The 23,086-nt window shown below is 37.0% G+C and overlaps 1 long non-coding RNA gene across 1 annotated transcript; it reads right to left on the reverse strand.

Moving 5' to 3' along the window:
* Positions 1–1,725: 1,725 nt before the first annotated feature.
* LOC120528573 lies at positions 1,726–2,986 on the reverse strand. The gene is made up of 3 exons (XR_005633547.1): positions 2,899–2,986; positions 2,103–2,271; positions 1,726–1,793 (listed from the first exon to the last, which is right to left on the reverse strand). It is a non-coding gene; the product is annotated as an uncharacterized LOC120528573 (long non-coding RNA).
* Positions 2,987–23,086: the final 20,100 nt, after the last annotated feature.

The following is a 23,086-nucleotide window of genomic DNA, read 5'->3' on the forward strand; positions in this document are numbered from 1 at the left end:
CTGGACTGCTGCACTAATTTTTCAATAACGACAAATATTAAACATTTTACAGCAGCTTCATTACAGCTCAAATCCAACTAACCTGTGACACAGATCACCTTTACTCATCACTACTATCCTTATCACTATCATCAGAACCATCTTCACATGTAGCTCTTTCCTCTGTTTCCTGGAAAACATTTGTGCAATTGAGACAGCAGCATAAATCTGTACAGGACAGATTTGCAGACATACAGGAACATCTTCCAGTCTCACATTTGCCTTGCTTGCAACTGCAGTGGACAACCTGGAACATCAACTATCAGGGGCTTAATTTCTAGTCATCCACGTCACTGTTAACTCCCCATCCTCGAGGTGCCATCCATTGCCAACAGGTGAAGGGGCGCACATTTTACCTTTAAGAGAATGTCTCATTATGGCTGCTTGGTAGTTTGCACTTTTGCAGTGTTGGTACAAAGCATCACTTGTCAGAGGCATGGATCGTTCTGGCAAAGCTGATGATGCCATGCAGAATGCTTTGTATCGTGCATCGTTCAGACTTTTAGCACATGATTGGCCATATAGGTGACAGACATATTTGCAAAGCACTTCAAAAGGTAGACTGGTCCAAATTAAAACTGCTACCCAGATTTCTAAATGCAGTCAGGTATTCCGCTGTCTCGCAAGCAACAGAAAATGACTTTTTTTCCCCTTGCCATAAAAGGCACTTGTAGAGTCACAGCCTGAGAAGGTATGGATCCCAATAAGTGCCAAACATACACTGTTGCCGAGAGCTGATGACACCTTACAGAAGTCAATGATCCTCGTTTTGTTGCCAACCCCAGTGAAAAAATACAATCTGCATGGTAAATCTGGCTGCAGACTTAATGCAATCACTGCCACATCAGTATCAGTATCAGTATCAGGGCTCTTGATGAACAGTTTGGTGTTCCTGTGCAGCATGTTTTGCATGAAAAAACAACCTGGTGTCACATTCCTCATGATCACATGTCAGATTTTCAACAGCACTGACAGTTTGTAAACCCTCTGTTACAGCCATGCAGTGACACAGGTCTCCATGTGTTATGTATAAATGTAAGTTCTTACCTAAAATGGTAAGATCAGCGTCTCGACACATTACATAGAGGAATTCTGCCAGTGCTTCTTTGTTTTTCCCATCCGACAGAAACTTCTTCCATTGTGTTGGTGTCTTTTGATCCCGTCCATAAATTTTTACCTGTTGTGTGCCACCAACAGCTCTGCGTGATCGTTTTACATTTTTAATACTAATTTCTGGATACTTGTCTATCACAAAATTGTTTCTGTACCTGATGGATGGGGTATTCTGTCTACCACCTTATCTGCAGAAAGTGTCTCAACAAAAACCAATTCACTGATGTTGCGCTTGTTGGGAGAGTGAAACACAAGCTGGGGGAAATCACGGGAAAGCCTCCTCTTCAATTTATCCTGCCTGAAATACAATAAATTATGATCACAAGCACAAAATATAAATCTCACACACAAAAAACATTGTCAGCTTATTATGATAAAATAGGATTATGTGAATATTATTATTTATTAAATTTTTCTGAGAAAAAAAGTTTGCATAAATGTTTATTCCAAATCTGCAAAATAAACTTATGGTATTTAAATTACCTGTAGTTTGAAGCATCAAGATCTTCATGGCTTTTTACAAGATTTAAAACATTCTTCTTAGCCGTGTCATTGTCATCACCTCTTGGTTTACAATTATTCGATGGCGGATGATTCTCTCAGAGAAGATCTTGTAGCTGACATCATAGGTTGGCTCATTTCTATTAAAAGTATCAAATATTTTATGTTCTGTAACTATTACACTGGCTTCTATATTTGGAATGCATATATTGTGTGCATGTACAAACTAAAAGCAACTGACAAACCAATTGAGTTTTTTTTTTATTCTTCAGAAAGAAAATACAATAAATTATTTTAAATATTCTTTTGCCCTCACAAATGACTAGACATTTTATTATGCTGAATTATTGTAACCAGCGGTCCATGTAGATTAATGATTAATTTCTTTTCAAATTAGCAATTATTCAAATCAATTATGAATTATTTTAAAACGCAATATAACAACTTACTGTTCTTCTGAGGCCTGTGTATTTGTTCCAGTAGACTTTGTCAAGAACCTGGTGTACTGTCTGTAACAGGACTTGTGATATCATACTTCCAGAGACACACAGTCTTTGTCTTTAATATGCACAAGAATGCTAGTGTCTTCCTTCATCTCAGCTGCTTTGAGCAACTGGCCTGTAAAAAAACAAACATTTAATTAAATGAAATTGTAAATAAATATGTATTTAAAAAAACATAACAGTTCTGACTGTTCATGCATATGTGTATGCAAAAACTGACTGCACTATAAACATTATAATGTTCATGTAATGTAAATATTGATGTATTTGAAAGTTAGTTATGGTTCTCAGCATATGGCATATAACTTTAAGTTCAAACGTGTGCTTGTGTTGTGCACAAAGCAGGAAGTACAGAACCCGAACAAGCTATCGGCAGTCCAGTACTGGACCTAAGTTTTTTTGTTGGGCAATACATTGACGAAATACTAGACTGGTCTGTGTTATGATCATCACCAGCTTCAGGGCGCCGTGAAACTCATTTCTCGGTCGCATCCAAGCGCTTTTTGTCAATAAAACGCCGGTAGCAAGTGGAGTGAAACCCTGCGTCTTCGGGCACACGGTCAAACTCGATTTCTAGACAATGTTTGTATAATTCTGCTATTTTCTGACTCTCACCCTGCAAGTCAAGCCACCGTTTGATGCAGTTTCTAAATGTATCCCACCGTGTGCGTGTAAAATCCTTCGATTCTTTTTTTATGGACGTGAGATGCATATAGCATTGTTTATAAACCCTTTTACTGACTTTTGGTGGAGGTCTGACCAATAATTTCATCCTCTTCGCTACTCGATAGTGACGACAAGGGCGCTGCCATCTTGGACCATGTTTACATGTCGTTCCGACGTTATGCCATCTCATTGGTCTAGCGGCAAGCACATGACGCGAAGCCGCATCTCTCACCTTTAAAAAATGATTACGCGAGGATGGGACTATTGCCAAATTTATACACTTGTAAAAAAATAACTGCTGGATTATACATGGAGAACTTTTATTTATTCATTCTATACCAATTGATCCTTTTATTGGAATAAAAAGAATGTAGTGCCCCATATATGGGAACGGAATGAAACGAAAAGCTGCTTCACCTTACGGCCTAATATACTGTACTGTAAGTCATCCTTTATTATTTACAAATCCAAATATTGTCACTTTTTATCTATTTATGAATATATTTTTTTCTAATACATTCAGTTTTATTTAAAAGCAGACTAATAATGCAATTGATTCATTTTAGGCATTATCAAATGGCACAAAAAATGGGCAAACAATAAATGAGAAAAAGGTACTCAGCATTCTGCCCAGCGTTTTCTAAAATTTGACTTCAGCTTCCACCGAGAACTTTCCTTTCGGTTCAACAGTGGTCTGAATGGTCTTTTTCTCTGAGCAAACACATTTTCTTCTCACATTTGAAAACCATACGTGTCCATTGATGACTCTCAAAACTGACTGATGTCTGATGTCACCAAAGCACAGCAGCCCAATTTACTACAGCTCATGGCTCTTTTAACTTTACGAGTAAGACATGTCATTTAGTGTATACATGAGCACAGAAAGTCACAATTATGAGTTTGTTACAAGGTTTGTTTTTCACAAAATTTCAGGTTGGGCAAAAATTAAATCTAAAGGCTAATTGATTTGAAGGCACAAACTCATCCACAGCTCATTGTGAGTACCGTGTTAAAATAATGAAATATAAGAATATTGCAGGTTGTGGGTTACCTTTTTACTTGTACTTGGAAAAATATTGTATTTATTTTTTGTTTTGGGCAACAAGGTGGCGCAGTGGTAGTGCTGCTGCCTCGCAGTAAGAAGACCTGGGTTCTCTTCCTGGGTGCTCCCTGCATGGAGTTTGCATGTTCTCCCCATGTCTGCGTGGGTTTCCTCCGGGTGCACCGGTTTTCTCCCACAGTCCAAAGACATGCAGGTTAGGTACACTGGTGACCTTAAATTGTCCCGCTTGTGTGCACTGCAGTGGGCTGGTGCCCTGCCCAGGGATTTGTTCCTGAGTTGGCTGGGATTGGCTCCAGCAGACCCCTGTGTTAGGATTTAGCAGGTTGGAAAATGACTGACTGTTTTTTTCTTTTTCTGTGATGTGCCATCTTACACTTCAGTTGACAAGAAGGTGGAACATGTCCAGGAGGAAGATTAGTTCTTTTTATAAGTCAGGTTTGATCCTAGACAGGACCTTTTTGGTGAGGGACAAGCAAATTTGAGAAGACAGGGGGTGGAATACCGGGTGCTCATGATAGGGTTTAGTATCTAGCTTTGTTTGTGTTTTTTGGCTCATGCAAACCTTTTTCTATTAGAAAGTTAGAGAAATATGGAATAAAGAAACTCATTCCAACTGTGCTTCTTTCCCCACTTCATGTGACGCAGAGGTTTAGACTGTTGCAGAACAAGCTATACTGAGCTGAATCCTTGTGTTACTTAAGCAATGTACAATGTTTAAAGAAACTGTAAACGTTTTTACATTTTGATTTATAGCCATCAAACATTCCATTACATTTTGATGGATATCCACATTATTAAATGGCCTTTAATTGTAAAGAGAAACATAAAACTGAAAATGGTTGAAACCATGTCTCAATTGGAAAGACTTTTCTGGAATCTTAATGCTAGAAGCTGTAAAAAAAGAGTATTCAAAGCAATCATTTCTTCTAGTCATTTAATCTTTCTCTCTTATGCCTTAATTATTTTCTGTTAAAAAATGATAATTTTGGTATTAAGATCCTTTCTTGGGTCATGTGTCCTAAACCATGCCTCAATTTTCAAATATCACTGAACAGCCACCCAGTACTGTAATTGTGTGTATACCATCAGTAGACACTCTATCCAGCTTTGGTGTTTTTTACTTTGTGGTAAATTATCAAGTCTTGACACAACAAAGAGGTTTGGGGCAGCCTCCCATATACCTGAGAATTGGCTGCAAATGCAAAGAGGATGAGAAAAAATGGTCTTTACAAACAAGAGTCCAAAACAAAGGGTTAATAAACATGGTGGATGTAAAGTTGAAAAGCAGGAAGAGGAGGGATCTTGGGACCAGAACTGGAAATGAAGTCATTAGGAGGTGGGCTCTTCTGTTGGCATGGAAGTGATGTCTTCTGGGGCGGAACTGGAAGTGACGTCATGGGAACCTGGTGGAATTTCCTGCATTTGGTCTGCCGAGAAATAAGAGAAAGGATTAATGCACTCTGCCAGCCCCTGGTCTGACTAGGAATTACCTTCTTTCGAGCCCTTTAGCTGCCTCTCATGCGCATGTGTGTGACACCTTGTATTCAAAGCTTCCAGTGTAGGATCCAGCACCCTATACCAACTTTAGTTACTAAATGCATGGCCATTTTTATTTTATGGTGTTTGCTTAATGGAATGGTGGCATAGTGGTTAGAGGCACTGCCACAATGACCTGGGAAGGTGGACACAACACTCAGTTCAATCTTGCTCCTGTGATGTTTTGAATATTTTCCTGTCTGTATATAAGACTTTAAATATTGTGCCTGAAGGTGCCTGTGATGGAAGGTTTATGCCCTGCACCAGATGCTCCTGGGATAGTCTGCAACTCTTAGAAACCCTTTACTGAAAACAGGACTTTATAAAATAAATGGAAGTATATAGTTTGTTCTTCTATAGTTCTGTTTTACATATGCAATTCAGTTGTATTATTTTTTTTCACTTGGAATCATACCATCATGTGTCTTTACTCTCCTTAAGTACCTTTTTTAGAATTGTACATGCTGGTAAGCACTTTTTTTATTTAATCCAATACTAAATTAGTACTCTGCAGATCACTTGACTGCTCAGATTAATGGCTTCCTCATTCCAGAATCAATGCTGCATCATTTTGAATTTATGTGTTTTAGTCCTTGTAAAATATTACCAGTCCTAATGATTATTATAGCCATGTAACTTGCAAAGATGTCACAGAAGAAGAATTTCAGTACATTAGTACATTAAAGGTTTTCATTAAGTAGATGGAAAAAATCATCAATGAAAGTCTCCAAGGGTTTTTCCCGTGTGTATAGGCAGAGGCTGCAAGACTGAAATCAGCTACATCTACCAAAAATGTCATTTTAGTGTCACTAAAATCATGATCCCCTCCTGGATTATGCTACAGGCTGCGAAGCATCGTTTAATTGTTCATTTTCTATACCAGAGTTTCATAGCCAGGGTTTAGTGGGAATCAGACTTTGTTAAAGCAATAATAAATACAAATTCTGCCTTAGTTTATTAATGAAGACGTAAACTTATGAACATTTATACGGAATGTGCTAATTTTAAACAGACTTGGAAGGTTCCAGTAGTAAGATTAGTATATAAGTTTTAAAATGCAATAAGAATTTACTTTATTTTAAGCAATGCACTCATCAATTTTCTAAATGCAAGCACTTCTCTCTATTATATAAAAAAATCCTTCCACGAGACGAGACATTTGGGAAGACATTTTTTCAAGTCCTGCGAGACGAAACTTTTGCCTTGAGATTTTTTCAAGTCACTCCGTCCTCTCAATCATTTTCAAACAAGACCACGCTCCTCTCAACTCTCATTTGTGTGAATGCTTTTGTCAGACACAGTTCCTGCACTCTCAGCTCTTGTAAATTTTAATGTTTTCCTCACTTTAAGTTCACAATTAAAGAAGACATATTATGTCCAAATCTTATTGAAGAATTTCATCATGAAGGGTTATCAACAGAAAAAATGAGTACACGGGCAATCCTAGCACCGAGAAGCAAGGAGCTCAAACAAACTAAGGCCAAAAATGTCAATCGGTTACACAACAAATTGGTTAAATGTGTTTCAATAGACTATGCTGAAACAGTGTTGATCATGCAGATGAAAACAACAACTTACAATATCCATAAGAATATCTACAACAGTTAACACCATCCGGTCTTCCACAGCATGAATTACTGTACAAGGGCCTTTGCTCTGTGAGTGCTTTAAGTAGTGAGAAAAGTGCTATATAAATGCAAATAATTATTATTATTATTAGAAAGAAGGATGTATCCAAGAAAGTTAATGTAGTACATCTTCTGTGGATAACATTAGACAACAAAGGAGATCTTGATATGCCATTTGTATTAAAACGTTAACAGTTTCCCATTAGAGTAGCTTTTGCAAAAACAATTAACAAATCTCAGAGCCAAACATTTGAAAAAGTTTTATTTAATAGACTCAATCTCGGGCAGTTATAGATTGCGCTGATGCATATGTAACAATTCCCATGAAAATAAAAATCTGTTCAAATTGTACATCTGCATCCCCATAGAACCGCAAAGAGGCTAGCGCATAGCGGATGCCCTAGGATGGCGAGCAAAGCGAGCAGGAGAAAAGCCCCCTAGTTTATATTAATTAAATTTACTTTATCATACTTCTGGGCAGTTTTTGTAATTTAAACTTAGCAATCCTTTAAATTATTTTGTTTAGTCATTTATGTGTAGATATGCTGAAGTGTGACAGAAAAGTTAAATAATTTACTGCAAAGCCTTTTGAGGTATAAGGTGAGAGGGTAGAGTCCATTGCAATGCCTCTCAGCCTTATTATTATTTATTAAAATATTAACCACATTTCTGGCATGACGGTCCTATTTCTATGGTGTGGTCTCTTATCAGAGTTCAACACATATATCCTTTGATTTTCCATTGTACCTGGAATGATTTTGTTATGCAGTAATTGTGTTCAATAAAATTCAGAGTTCAGATTATAAAATTAATGTCTCAGTACATGCGCATAGCGGACATCTTCAGAGCACACAGAAGGTAAATGATACCACCCCGGCTAGGGTTGGGGAGCTGTCACTAATTACCTATCCTGTTTCGACCCTCAGTTCTGAGGCTTGGCAGCCAAAGGACATGTGACCCAGTTCTGTTTCAGGTAAGAAGCCACTGGAACCTGGTATTACTCTAGGACCCCTGGCTGGAGAAGACACGGAGCTCCTTCAGCTGCTACAACTTTGTTTTGGCTTGATGCCAGTTTTGCATTTACAAGTGCTATTTATTTGACCTTTTTTGAACACCACGATTAAACAGGGTTACTGACTGATTCCCCAACCCTTCATTTGGCTAACGTTTCCTCCGTTTGTATATTTGCAATGGATATTAAATACTTAAGTAACACTTAAGTTATGTTGAAGATCTTATGTTGAAGATACAGTCAAAAAGAATTATGCCTTTCAAAACCCATTACTGACAAAGATACAAAAACTCAAGAACAATGACTAAATCTGAGTTTTGTAAACTATTAAATTAGTATATACAATATTTAAAGAGAATTTACTATTTCCAAAAATCAACCATTTGTATTATAAATAATATTACCCATTTAAAAAAATATATATATATATATATATATATATATATATCATTTATTTTCTTCCAATAAAATTGGTGTAGGCAAATAGAAGACACCATTCTTTAGAGGGATCTTATTGCTGACTATTCAATATCCTTAGCCATTCAACAGAGTCCATAATGATTTGCCATTAGCCAGGCAGCTTTTGCAACAATGATAAATAACATTGTGAATTACAGTACATGCAAAATTCTAACATATTTCCTTTAATTTAAATTTACTGTGTTTGTATTATTATTATCAGCCAGGAAATTGTAAGAACTAATAAATAATACAAAATTTTAATTTTCTTATTTTGTCTAAATCCTGAACTCTCGGTAGTGAGACTAGCTATGTTATATGGGCTGGCGATGGAGGCACTGACCAGAAAGCAGGAGACAGAGCTGGAGGTGACAGTTAAAGATGCTAAGATTTGCACTGGGTGTGACGAGGATGGACAGGATTAGAAATGAGTACATTAGAGGGTCAGCTTAAGTTGGACGGTTGGGAGACAAACTCAGAGAGGCGAGATTGCATTGGTTTAGACATGTGCAGAGGAGAGATGCTGAGTATATTGGGAGAAGGATGTTAAGGATAGAGCTGCCAGGGAAGAGAAAAAGAGGAAGGCCTAAGAGAAGGTTTATGGATTTACCTTATGGAAGACTCCAAAGTGGAGACTAGTTGCTAGGATGTGATGTCCCATTGCTGGGATGCATCCAATATTAGACTCCTGAAAGAAAAAAAAAACCCTTTGCATTATTTCATAATATGTGTTTTGAATTTACTGGTGTTTGTTAGTTAGATAGGTTATGTTAAATTGATAGAACAATCCTATTAGTTATGTTAAAATGTTTGTCTATACTGTATATTAGTGTATAGTCAATGGGAAGTTTGATTATAATGCCCACAAACTAATTATAAATGGTATACTCTAATTTTGTTTTGTCCCTCTGACTACAGACTTGTTGCAGTTTATGCATGATCTGCCTTTGTGGTAAAGTGAAGTCTGTGGCTGGTGCGTGCATTTTAAATAAATAATTGTTGCTCTCAACTCTTTGGGTGTATGGTAATGTGGCAAGAGTGCCCGAGCTAAATGGAGTGAGGCAGGTGGTCAGCAGTGAGCCACAGGGTCATGGGAGCCGGAAGCTACGGAGCGCTTTCTTGGAAGTAGGAGCAGCCTGACTGAAAACGTCTCCACGCAAGGTTAGCGGCGAGAGAGGCATATGGAGTTGCCTTGCATACACCGAAGGAAGGGCAACAGGGAATAGAGCCTAGATATGAAGGCTGACTGCACCTGTTAGTGGGCATCTCCTGCAAGCTCCGGACCGGTTTTAATAAAAGCACTGCACACCTTATTCACCTACTCCTTGCTGTGTGTGTGTTTTGTCCTCATCTGCCTGGCTCATCCGGTTAAGTTATCAACGATGTCAGGTTCAAGTGTCTCCCAGAATGGAAGTGGAAAGGTGAAGCTGACCCGCACTGTCACCACCATGCAGTTGGTAAGGCATGGAAGGAAAACAGTTTCAAACAATACTAAAGGTATTGAATGTACTGAGCATACTGAATGTGCTGATGTATTAAAGTGAAGCCTATGCAAGTTTGCCATGGAAAAGTAACTACTTTTAAGTATAAAAAGTAACTGAAGCTTAACAAGAGAAAGCTATGAATGTAATGAAAGAGAGAATAAACCTTTATTCTTTTATTGCCTTTTATTGTGCATGTGCAATAACTGTTTTCTGAGTTTTTGTGATTTGTTCCTTTTAAAATTTTCACTGAAATTTTAAAACAAACTTCTTGGACTGAGAGAACTCTTTGTTATGCGTTTGACTCATGTTGGATCCTGCCTTGCAAACTCAGTAGCTGATTGACTTTGGGAATCCAGAAAAGGTGCAGCTACAACTAGTTATGACCACTTTCACCCTCCAACTACATTTTAAGTCTTGTGTTTCTTGGCTTTGGTTGTGGTTTTTTTTTGGCTAACAGCTTACTGCTCTGTACTTTGCATATGATTCTGGCTACACGTCCTATGCTTTTTTAATTTATTATTGTCTTCCTGATTACAACTTTTATATGTCACCTTTTGATTCCATTCGCTCCCAAAACTGCTGTCATCTTGTGCAAGCAGTACATGTTCTAAGTATTAAATTTTACTCTGTTGTGGAAGACAGCTATGAGTAAGGAAATGCTTGTGTACATTTCATGCTCACATACATCAAAACCAGATAAGTAATTATATAATTACTAACTTTTAGATGTCTGGTCTGCCCATTCAGGTAACTTGTAAAGAGGCCAAATGGTATAGAGTGTGCCCAAAACTCACATAATGCTATAATATTCAATTATATTATATGTAGAATTACTTTGAATGATTGTGATTTTGTAAGGTGGAGGGCCTTGCATAACCCAGAGTTCCGTAGTGCTATTGCAAAAGTGGTCTAAGGGGAGGAGCTTGGGCAAAGAGTGATCAAAAAATGGAATCCCATTTGGAAGCTCTTTTTCCAAAATACTAAACAAGGGTTTGCTAGTGGATGGGATTCCAGAAGATCACTCAACACTATATCAGGGAGTGGTGATCACCAGCAAGTGCCTGGTGTACTGTTGATTCACTTAACTCAATCAAACTAAGCTTACAAAGCCTATTTGGAACAAATGGTAAAATCATGTTAAAGAAAGCTGGTGCTTGAGACGTTGAAAGTCACTTCCAGAGCAGGGAAAAAGCTGAGAGTAATGTGGGAGATTAAAAAGAAGATTCTTCATATAGAGAGACTCTGATCTTTGTACAGCACTGATTCACTGGAGGTGATGTCTCTCTCTCTCTCCTGCTCTACAGTTTCTATCCAGGAAATGACCATATAGTATTCACAACTTAATGGCTGGATTTTGCATTGTTGTACAAAAGAAACCGTCTCACTGAAGCACCCTATGCAAACATATCAACTGTTTAAGCTCTGAGTTTACTAGGAGACCTCAGCACTTACTTACTTATGAGAAAAACCACACACAAAGTATTTCTGGAGAAATATTTTTTTGTTTACCTTCAATCCAATAATCGGATAAGAAGGTGGACTGCGATGACATATCACATCAGAACACCTCCTTGTGAGGAGAATATCAAAAAGCCAGATGACTGCACCCATAAAACTACAGGTGCTGATGTCAAGGTGGCAAAAAAAATTAACAGTGGGAAAAACAAGTTCAAAAATTCAAAAAGTGAGAAAAAACAATCCTATATATGCCCAAAGAAGACTTGAGCCTCCACGTTAGGAGACTCAAATTTGAAAAAAGTTAAAGAATGTCTGCCTTCTAGTAGTACATTTTGGCATTTTATAATGTATAGTGTTAAAGTGATGAGATTATTTTTAGACTTGGAATGTATGGAGGTTTGTACAGAATGCATTTTACTTTTAACAAATGAAGAGAGGAGATATTAAGTCTCAAAGCTAAGTATTGTTTTCTTTTAATGCATGCTCTTTTGCTCTCCACAGAGATTGCTTTTTCATTGTATTGTCCTGGTTAGGGGAAAAAATAAACTTACGCAAGTGGTTACTCAATCATGCTATCATGGTAATTAGGTATGTTTTCATATGGAAATGACCTACATCATCGCACTTTTATAAAAATTAAAAAAAAAAAAAAAGTTTTTATTTATGCAGTTTTCCACTGTTATTTTAAATGTGGAAAGCAGTGTATATTTATTATACTTATCAGTTTTGTGTCTGATTACACAAAAAATAAAATAATTTTTGAAAAAAAAAATACAATTAGCTACTCATGTTTGATGGATTACTAATTACCAAATGTTGTATGTGAAACTCAACAATTCAGACATTCAGATGTCTAGATGGGGTCTCTAAATTTGCTTATTTCTATGGAGAAGCTAAAAAACAGGAACACATTGTGCTACATTGACTACACTTACACCTGCTCCACTTCCTCATGCCGACAGTTAGAAAAAAGTAGAATTCTAATTTAAAGTTCCCACATTTAATTTAATGTTTTCTCTGAATACAATTGTTTTTTTGACATAAAAAACCTGTTGTCTGAACATGTGCAAGTCTTTTAAGGCTATATTCACATATCACCTAAAAATGACTCTATTCTCATTTTGCCTAATATCTCATTTGTAGTTTTCTATTTTTTTGAGTGATATAAATCTAATCCGAGAGTGTATAGATATTTGTTCTGAATGTGTCCGACATGCAGAAGATGAATAAAAATAATTTTGTCAGACAGATGCTGATTTTTGTGCTATTTCACATCGCCTTAGTGCAGGACATCTGCAAATTCCCTAGCTCATGACTGTAGGGAATAGTAATAGAAAAACAATAATTATAGCTGTTGCTCTTAGTGCAGTTATCATTGCCATATCTGTATGTTGAGGCCTATGAATATAACAGAGAAGCCAGAGAGCAAGATGTTGAGGTTTTGGACATACAGCATTGGTTAGATGAATAGCGTAAATCTTTCTAAAAGTTGTGGTTTCCTATTTTTGTTTCTGATCACACATCTCTAAAGTGATCAGATCTGCATCACATACGAGTTAAAAAATATGAATTGAACTGCAGTGTGAGCATAGCATTATTTTGTTTTCAAAGTCAAATGCAAGGTTGCATGTGCCAAACTGCAATTGGACTTTAGGTTCTTGTTGTTTAGTGACAGTGAAGTTGATATACTGTATATAACATGGAGGACTTCGTGGAAAGGAAAAACTATCTGAAACAACAAAAGAACAACAATAATTCCTCAAATTAAACAGAACAGGACATGTTTAAACTGGATCATTACTAGTAATCTCTTATATATATTTCTCTTCTGGTTCGTCCTGCTTCAAGTTCAAAACCGGTCCCTCCCACACGCAGCCGACACGGCATTTCTCGATTCCCATTCGTCGTCTTCCATGTCATGCACTATACTGGCCTGCTGAGCATAATACATCCAACAAGTACTCGAAGTGCTGCCACCACGGTAAAGTAGCTTTACCACCTTTGCGGGAGCCACCTGTGTCTTTACAACAACTTCTTACACAACAAACATCAGAAGCTAAAAATGATTGTAAACACATTTGAGAATACAACTCTTCTCTAGCGTTTGCTTCCATGGGTGCATAGATAACTCACCCTCCTGGCCACGGATCATACTGTTTTAAAATACATGGGTAAATTTATCACCAAATCTCTCCACTAAACGCTTACACTTCTACCTCTCCAGGATATGGACAGTTGTATGTTTTTGACACAGCGCAAGTTACTGCAGTACGCTTACAAAATAAAGCATGCAGCGAAAATTTACAACTCCAGCTAGATTTCATGCTCAGAACTATCAACCTCTTTGCTAAATCATACAAACAAATGCATGAAATCGCTCAGTCCAATCAACAGCATCTGTACAAATGGTTTTCAAGGAAAACCCTAGACAGGATTTACAATGATACAATGCCCCGACATTGCAGCGATTTTCGTCGGAGAAGATGACGAAACGCCTGCCGAAAGGGACATTTGCATCTATCCCATACGCAATTCCTGTAAACAGATTTTCACACTCAATATGAATTGCGATCCTATGGTTTACCCACTTTTATTCCCTTACAGAGACATTGGCTGGCACAAAGATTTACAACATGTTCTCCGATAAAAGCGAATAAGGCTTACTCAATGCCAATTTTACGAGTACAGATTAGGAATGAGGAATACATTTAGTATTTTGCACTCCAGCGGCAAACTATTCCAGCAATACATGTTGGATGCATATGTTAAAACAGAGGGCGTGCGTCTCAACTATCTCAGATTACATCAGCAAGATCTGTGCGTGGAACAATACAATGTTTGAATACCGACGCACTGCAAGCAAGCGCTGAAAATAACAACGTACGTGTAGGCAAAATGATCATATTACCGTCCACATTTCCAGGAAGTCCAAGATACATGCAACAAAACTATCAGGATGCCATGGCCATACTACTTAAATTTGGAAAGCCTGATTTATTTATCACTTTCACATGTAATCCTACTTGGCCGGAAATTCTACATGCACACTGCATCTTTCAAGAAGTATTTATTTCTTCCTGATTTCTGAATTCCTTTCTCACCGTTTTCCGTTCCCATTCTTACACGGCTGTATGTTACGGTGGGCGCTGGCTTTCTCTGAGAAAGAGAGCATGGGCAGCAGAATAAAACTTAAACCTAGTAAAAATAAGTAAATAGATACATTAATAAGTGAATATAGATAAATAGAGAAGAAAAAGAAAATGGGGAGAGAATCTCCTTCCTCAGTGATTCAAAAGCATATTCTACAGTGTTATTGATTAGATCCTGCCAGATTTTGAAAAAAATTCTGCACAGATCCTCTAAGTGAGAATTTAATTAATAAAACCCCTGTGTGCGTCCAGGTGTCCGTGTGTGTGTCTTCTGGTGAAGTGCGCATGCGCGGGGCCGCACATGTTCAGTCTCTCCCTGTGCAGAGAGAGAGACACACACACAGGCGCGCTAGAGAGAAACACACAGGCGTGCAAGAGAGACACACACACACAGGCGCGCAAGAGAGAGAGACACACACACACAGAGGCGCGCACGAGAGACACACATACACACACACACAGGCGCGAGAGAGAGACACACACACACACAGGCGCACACGTGCATTGTTGCAATGTTACTTTTCTTGGTTGTTTATTAAATTACGGATTTTTCAAATATTCATTTTTTTTCCCTGCGCTTAAAACTCATTAAAAAAGTGTTTTTAGTGAGCGGTTCTTGCAGTGTTACTTCTCTCTGTTGTTCAAAGTTTTCTCAGTGTTATTCAATGTTTTCACATTTAGTTTACTATTACGCTTTACATTCTATGGTATAGTTAACTATATTTGTGCTTAAAAACTTAAAAAATATATTTACATACAGTTCGTACGGTCTGGAACGGATTAATTGTATTTACATACAATCCTATAGGGGAAATTACTTCGGTTCACTGTATTACTGTCAGAGAAAACTAAAGGCATTTTACGGAAATACAAACCAGTATTACTGTGAGAGAAAATTAAAGGCAAAAATACAGGGGCGCATATTACAGCCACATACAAGGTCCCTTGCCATTTTATATAGACTGTTCCTATTAATGTTTATGCACTACTGTTCTAGCGCCCATTATTGTAACGGGATTAATGTCTAGTAGTATATAACATCAGTTACCCACTGACTTAAAAGAGGAGAGTTAGGATTCTTCCAGTTTAGCAATTCCCTTTGTTTAATGCACCTTCTTCATTTAACACTTTCTTTAGTTGGTCCTGAGGAAGGGGTGGGGGGTTCTACTATATAGACTATATACAGTAAAAATGTTTATTATTTTTAATGTGGTAGAGAACAATATTAAAACATTAAAAAAGTGTAATCATGCAATTTGAATTATTAAATTAAATGCCTTGGTTGATTACTCAATTAAGAGTCAGGGATGCCAGACACTTAGACAGCATCCCTGCCACATCCATACCTTCATGGATTTCTGTAATTCAATACATTTTAAAATGCTGTGAAAAAATAAACCGTTTACAACATAAATATTCGTAATATATGCAACATGGAACTTTTTAAATAGCTTTTAAAAAAGATCAACACACTTTTAAAAAATTATATTTCAAAGATGATAGCCACAGTATTTTTATCTTTTTTACCGAGTTGTGTTCTTTTTCAAACCATTGAGAGGTCATTTTTTGACAGCATAATAAACTACTACTGTAGATCAACATTGGATTAGTATAAATGATTTTACGCATTATGTGAAATTAAATGTTTAATCATTCCAAAAAAAAAAACCTTTGTGGAAGCAATTGCTTTCAATATTATTTCTATCCCTCATTTTATCAAATGATAATTTTTTTAGTAGGTGCTTTACCATTTAATTTACTTACACTGTATTAATGTGCTGTTTGAAACGAAAATTCAGATTTTATCAAAGTAGATTGTAATTAATTAGCAGACACCAACTACCGGAACATACAGAAATTCCCCTCCCACTCATATTTATTTCATATTTATTCTGCATGTAATTCTATTGTTAACAAAAATTAATATTAAAGAAAAACGAAACAAATCTAATGAAGAGAGGTTAAATTGAGGATATGCTGCTGTCATCAAAGACCTGAGCTTTGGCTCCTCTGAAAGTGAACTTGAGAGAAGTCACAGAGTGAGCACTGAGGATCTGAAGGCAACCTTCCATTTACAACATCAGAATATAGGAGACTATGGGGAATGTTACATGGGTTATATATTAAATATTCCTGTACTTGGCTGGTGTCAATGTGATCACTACTGCCTGAGGAGCTGTTTCACACTTTATCAGAGGAGCAGCTCATCCAAGGATGACAAGGGTAAAGATCTAGGGCCTCATGTATAACGTCGTGCGTAAAATTCGTACTATAACATGACGTAAGCACAAAAGCCGAAATGTGCTTACGCACAGAAAATTCCAGATGCAGGAATCTGTGTGTTCTCTAACTTCCACGTTCTTCCGCTACATAAATCCCGATCAGCTCGTGCACGCGCATTATGTAACGCCCCAAATCCTCCCAGAATTACGCCTATTTGAATATGCAAATCAATATAAATCGCCCTTAAGCGCAGCCTTCTGTGAAAAGACAATGGGAAAAGCAAGAGGGAAAATATAAGAATTTCAGCAAATACCAAGTGGAGGCAAAGAAAAACATACTATTTGTTGGTTTATACAGTGGTATAATCAACAAAAGGAAGTTGATCGAGTGACATAGCGTGTTGGAGAAAAAAGCTCAAGTTCACAAATTTGCACAGTGCCCATAATAAAAAAGAAGTTGTCACATATCAAAGTCGCCGTGAAAAGGCGAGACGTAGCCCACCGTCTCAGTGTCATATGGAAGCTTATTAGAGTGCAGTGAGAAAAAAAGGCACAGAGTAGGAAAAAAGCATTTTGTCATTAAAGTAGAACATAAACTTCATCTTAAAATCATTTAATTTACTAGTTTCTCAAATCCCATCGTAACTAAAGTAGCACGTTAAATGCTTTGTTTTGTATTTGATCTTCAATGTGCTCTGTGTGTGAATCACTACGTGCTTCCATTCTTTCTCATTCTCTGTGTGGACACAGAATCCATTACATTCGTGATATAACAGCTCTCTGAATAATTAAAATACTGAGATGTATACGTGATATCATTTTCATGATGATTGGAATGAAAGCACATTATTAAGAACACAATGGCGCAGTGATTGTTCATGTCTCATACAAGATGCTGCTGCACCATGCGTGACCTTCGATGAAATAATTTATTGTAGCAGTCCTCTCTTTCAAACGTACTCACCTTCAATTCTTGTCCTTACTTTTCTTTCCCCAAATACCCAATCGCCACACAATCAGCTCTGTAATAGATGTTAAGCCATCTGTAAGTTTCCAACTACGATTCTTCAAAACTTTTAAGGAATATTAAAATATCTTCATAGTACGTCTTTAATTATTCTATTCATCTATCCTTCCAGTGTCGCGCCACTCTCAGCAAATATACAGCGCGAGGCAGGAACAATATGTGAACTAGCTAGCGCTGCGGCACAGTGTCCTCACATGTTTAATTATTAACAATACAGATTATTTAAATGAAGTTAAAGTTTTATCTGTATAATATAATCAACATATTTTGCTGCATTTCATCTTACAAATGATACTGTCATCATATGTAAATACACACTTTATAAAGTGGCGCAGGTTGTGCAATATTATAACTGTAGTGCAAGTTTACTGTGAGGTAATTCTACTTATAAGTACAATTAGTTCTACAAGGAGCAATTGACTGAGTGCGTTTATAGTTCTTGGGATGAAACTGTTTCTGAACCGCGAGGTCCGTACAGGAAAGGCTTTGAAACATTTTGCCGTGGCTGAAGCAGCGTAGGCTTGATGCTGTATACTGATAATTCTCTTTCCAATCAGCTGCTGCTGTGATTCCCCATTCAGATACAGTGATATAAATACTCAGAGTGGTGCAGTGAGAGTAATATGAAAAAGATGATCCACTGTGGCAACCCTTAAAGGGAGCAGCTGAAAGAAGAAGAAGGTGCAGTGAGAGTAACAACGCTAAAGCAGTTATGGTATTTGGAATACTATGGCTGTTCCCTGGACCATTATATTGTTACAAGTTAATTACAATCAGATGCATTACACTAATAAACAATATGTGGTTAGTTTCAGTGTATTTATAAAGCCGCATCAGAAAAATAAAGAGTAACCACACAGTAACAGTAGCACTGCTTTGATGCTGGGTGCTGCCAGTCTGCAAAACCGAGCAGAGAACTTGCATACGACAAGGTATGAGGTACCGTGGAAAATTGCGTGGCTTTATGCCAACTGTAGGTTTTATAAATCGCAATCTGAATGTGGAACAGTTCTTTCACAACATTTCTGTGCGTACGCACCATTCATACATGAGGCCCCTAGAGCTAGAATTTAAGCTAAGGGAGAACAGGATTCAAAACTGGCTAGCCTCGATTAAAGTTGAAAGATCTATCACACTTCAGAGTGAATTGCGTCAAGTATTGTAGCAGTTTGGGTATTCTGGAGAATTAGCTTAATCATCCTGTTTTAAATGCTATTAAATACTGATCAGATTACATCTGATGCTATTGGTTCAAGCAGACAAAGCAGGAAGGGTCTGGGGACTTGTTGGAATATAATTAACTAAAAAGCAAGCACATCACAACTAAAGTTGGAATATGTGAATCAAACTGAAATGCAGCCTGAATTTGTCCATGTTACTGATTACGAGTGAGTTGTTTTATGCTGTTTATTTTTAAACTTGGCAATAAAAATGATTCACTGAATTATGAGCACCCTAAAGATTAGAGTGATTCTAAATAATAGTGTCTTCAACCAGGCAACTTTGGATGGAACAAGCTTTTAACAGCAAGCTCCTTTTATGGACAAGGCCAGCTAGATCTGCTATATTCAACTATGAATGTCTTTAAATGATTTTATGGACACAGTGAGCTGGATCTGCTATATTCCAATATTGATGATTTTAAATCTAAACCAGTGGTACATCTGAACAGGTCTCACCATTGTACTACTACCTACAAGCCCATCATTGACAGCAGTAGCTCTTCATTATCCAAGACAGAAGATCTTGGGGACACAAAGTCTATCTATCTGTCTATCATATGTGGAAATAAATGGTAAATAGGATATTTCTTATGGATATGGAAGAAAAAATGTTTCAATGTGGTATTATTTGAATGACAGGGAAAAGAACAAAGTCACTGAAGTTTTGGGACAGAAGAGGTAGAGTATGGATGGAAAGAACACGGACATCACTGACCAAAGGTCGTAATAAAAGTCTAGAGAAGAGCAGGGGCTAATAATGTTTGAAAATGGCATAATTAGAGAGTTAATAATACAGGACATGGCAGGAAGAGCAAGTCATGAGCAGAATGAGGATCAGTAGAGGACCTTGTGGCCCTGGAGTCAGAGATAATACCAGAGTCATTTCATGTGTAACAGTTTGGAGAGAAGGGAGAGTAAGCAACAGTTGTGGCATAACAGACTTATAAAATGAGAGACATCGAAAAGACAGAACAAGATAACATTAATCTTGACTGAAAGAAGTAGGCAGCGTAATGGCAGGTGGTATCTTTCAGAATGGTTTGAAATCAGTTTTGTACTTGGAAACTTAAACAAAATAAAACAATTACGTCTCAACTGTCACCTATCCAAATGTGTTAAAATGATAGATTTTCCATAATTATTGATGAATAGTTGTTGCCTATAAATTCAGTCATTTACTAGCCAATATTCCTACACTAAGGAATATGGACATGAAAGCGATATTATCTAAACAGTTATTTTTCTTAGCAGACATCCTGTTCCTAATTAAGAAGCCAGTCAACCATCTAATTAAAATGATTTAATGAAAACAAAGCACAGCCCACTTGTTCTGTGCAGGTTTCCTGCCTGAGGTTGTTGTTGAAAGCATTTACTTCATCTCATGTGAATTACTAGGGAAATGGTAACCATTACTCTACCTGTCACAATCACGTCATGATTTTCTAGATGATATATGATAGAATAGACTTGGCAATACTTTAGCTTGGCTCACTATGGTTCTATAGAGGCTCTAGCATCTCCAAGTCAAGTATAATTCCAGCTCTTTTCAGCTGCTCCAATGCCACAATAACCTTGAATCTGCAACTTATATATTTCACAGTCACACTTCTGTTGATTTTCCATGATTTTACATTTGTCTTCCACTGTTATAAAGTGATATTGCTCTATTTACTTATTTTACAATACACATGAATATTCCAAACCTTGATGATTTTAATTGTTCTCATTCTTAAGCAGAAATAATGCAATAAAAGATATTAAACTCAACTGTATGTTGTGTTGTTCAAGCTTCTACTCATTAAACATTTTAAGGATAATAAATCAAATACAATGAAATCCTGAGAGAACCATTTATTTATTGTAATTCATTGGATGCATTTAAATATAGCATTTTTCTAATCCATATAATGAAAGTTAGAGCTCCATTCACTTGTTAAAGAAAGACTTGTTTATACTGTATAATAAATAATGCTAAATAAGGTTTAGGAATTTGAGTGAAATGTTCATTCTAATGAAGTTAACTATGTGGATGTAAAGGTGGTGTACTGCTGCAGGTATCTGGGTGTCCACAAGTTGGACTGGTCTAGTAAATATAGAACAGAATTTGTTTTGTTAGGAAATTGCACTTCTTTAATGTGGGTAGTGACATACTTTACATTTTCTACCACTTTAGGGTTCCCAGTGTGATTTTATATGTTTGGAAAGGGGTTCATAAAAGATGAGGTTATGTGAAGGGTAGTCTGTAGGTGCCAAGTGTGACTTTTGTTTGCAGAAAAAGCTTACTTATTGATAATGTGTAAAGAATTGGACATCCGTTACTTATAACATTGGACTCTACGGAGCCTACAAAGTGAGTTCTCTATGCAGACTGACAATTGAGCAGGTGCATCAATTTTACATATCTATCTGTCTATCTATCTATCTATAAACTAGAATCATTTTCATAGTAGAGTTAAGAAGTGCATCAGTCTGAAACACAATGTTTGCATTATTTTCAAATCAGAAATTTTGCCAAAAGAAACCTACGTTTCACACCTCCCACCAAATTCTATTCCACAAGAAATACTGAACAGCCTTGATGATTCAGACATATCTCAGCTATATACAGTATAAGAACATCTTAAAGTCTCTTCCTTTGAAAGATTCTAGGGTATGCTGGGATAAGGATCTTTCAATTAATATCTCAGAAAAGGAGTAGAGGTCAGCCTTGCATAAAATACACTCTACCTCTATATATGAGAAGCATTCAAAAATTCTACCTAAAATCTTTCATTAATCACATTAATCTTGTTTAAAATTAGCCAAAATGTATCCAGAGCAAGATCCAACCTGTAAACGTAATCAAACTCCAGCCTCATTAGGCTACATGTTTTGGGAGTGTACCACATTAACATCATTTTGGACAAAAATCTTTGAATACTTATGAGACAGCCTTGGTGTCACAATCACTCCAAAGCCATTAACAGGTGTGTGTAGTGTATTCTCAGATGGTCTTGAAATAAATGAAAACAATACCACCCCTGCATCCCTATGGCGAAATCACATTAAACACATAAACACAAACAACCCCCAACAGCAAAGTCCATGGAAAAGAGCACCAGATGTAATGAAATGATGACAATAGTAAGTCCAGAGATCTGTACGTTGAAATGGAATGAAAAAACAGTCCTACCGGTAAACACAGTAAAGGTAAAGACGGGTGGATGGTTCAGGAGCGCTCCTTTTCTTGTGGGAAAGCCATGAATCCAGTATCGGTCCTCAGCACACAAGTAGACAGAAGACGATCCAGAACCCAACAACGAAACAATCCACGACACAACGACTAAACAGGGTTAATCAACAGAAGGCAGCCAGACAGGTACACAGAACACAGAATACAATAAAAAACACTTTTTTTCTTCTTTGGACACCTGGCCTCTTTTTAAGCCATTCTGACCACCTTTGACCCCAACAGCCCCTGCAGGGACTGCTGAGAGATGCGGTTTTAACTAATAGTAGCACTGCTACGATTGTATGCAATTTTATTTTCCTCAAATAAAACAAAAATAAAAAAAATAAACAAACACATCAGTCTCCACCAATCAGCATACAGATAAAAGGTATAATATATAGCATACCCTGTATCTTTGTATATCTAGAGGCAAATATCTGGGACCTCATGTATAAACAGTGCATATGCACAAAAATGTTGCAAACACCCGTTTCCATGCACACTTTGGGATGTTTAAAAACTAAACTTGGCATAAAGCCACTAGCATTATCACGGCAGCCTTCCCCCTTAAGTACACAAGTTTCTTCATGGTTTTGCAAACTGGCGGCACCCAGCGTCATAGCAGCACTACTGTTTCTGTATAGTCTCCCTTTTTTCAGATTCACATCAATGACGCAGGATTTATCAAATATGTTGAAATTAATTGCATATCATTTACAAATTTAAGGCACTTGATTGTAATCATTCTGTAACAATATAATACACTGTGGATACACTGTGTCAAAATCTTGT

The sequence above is a fragment of the Polypterus senegalus genome, chromosome 4 (assembly GCF_016835505.1).
Source record: "Polypterus senegalus isolate Bchr_013 chromosome 4, ASM1683550v1, whole genome shotgun sequence".
NCBI lineage: Eukaryota > Metazoa > Chordata > Cladistia > Polypteriformes > Polypteridae > Polypterus > Polypterus senegalus.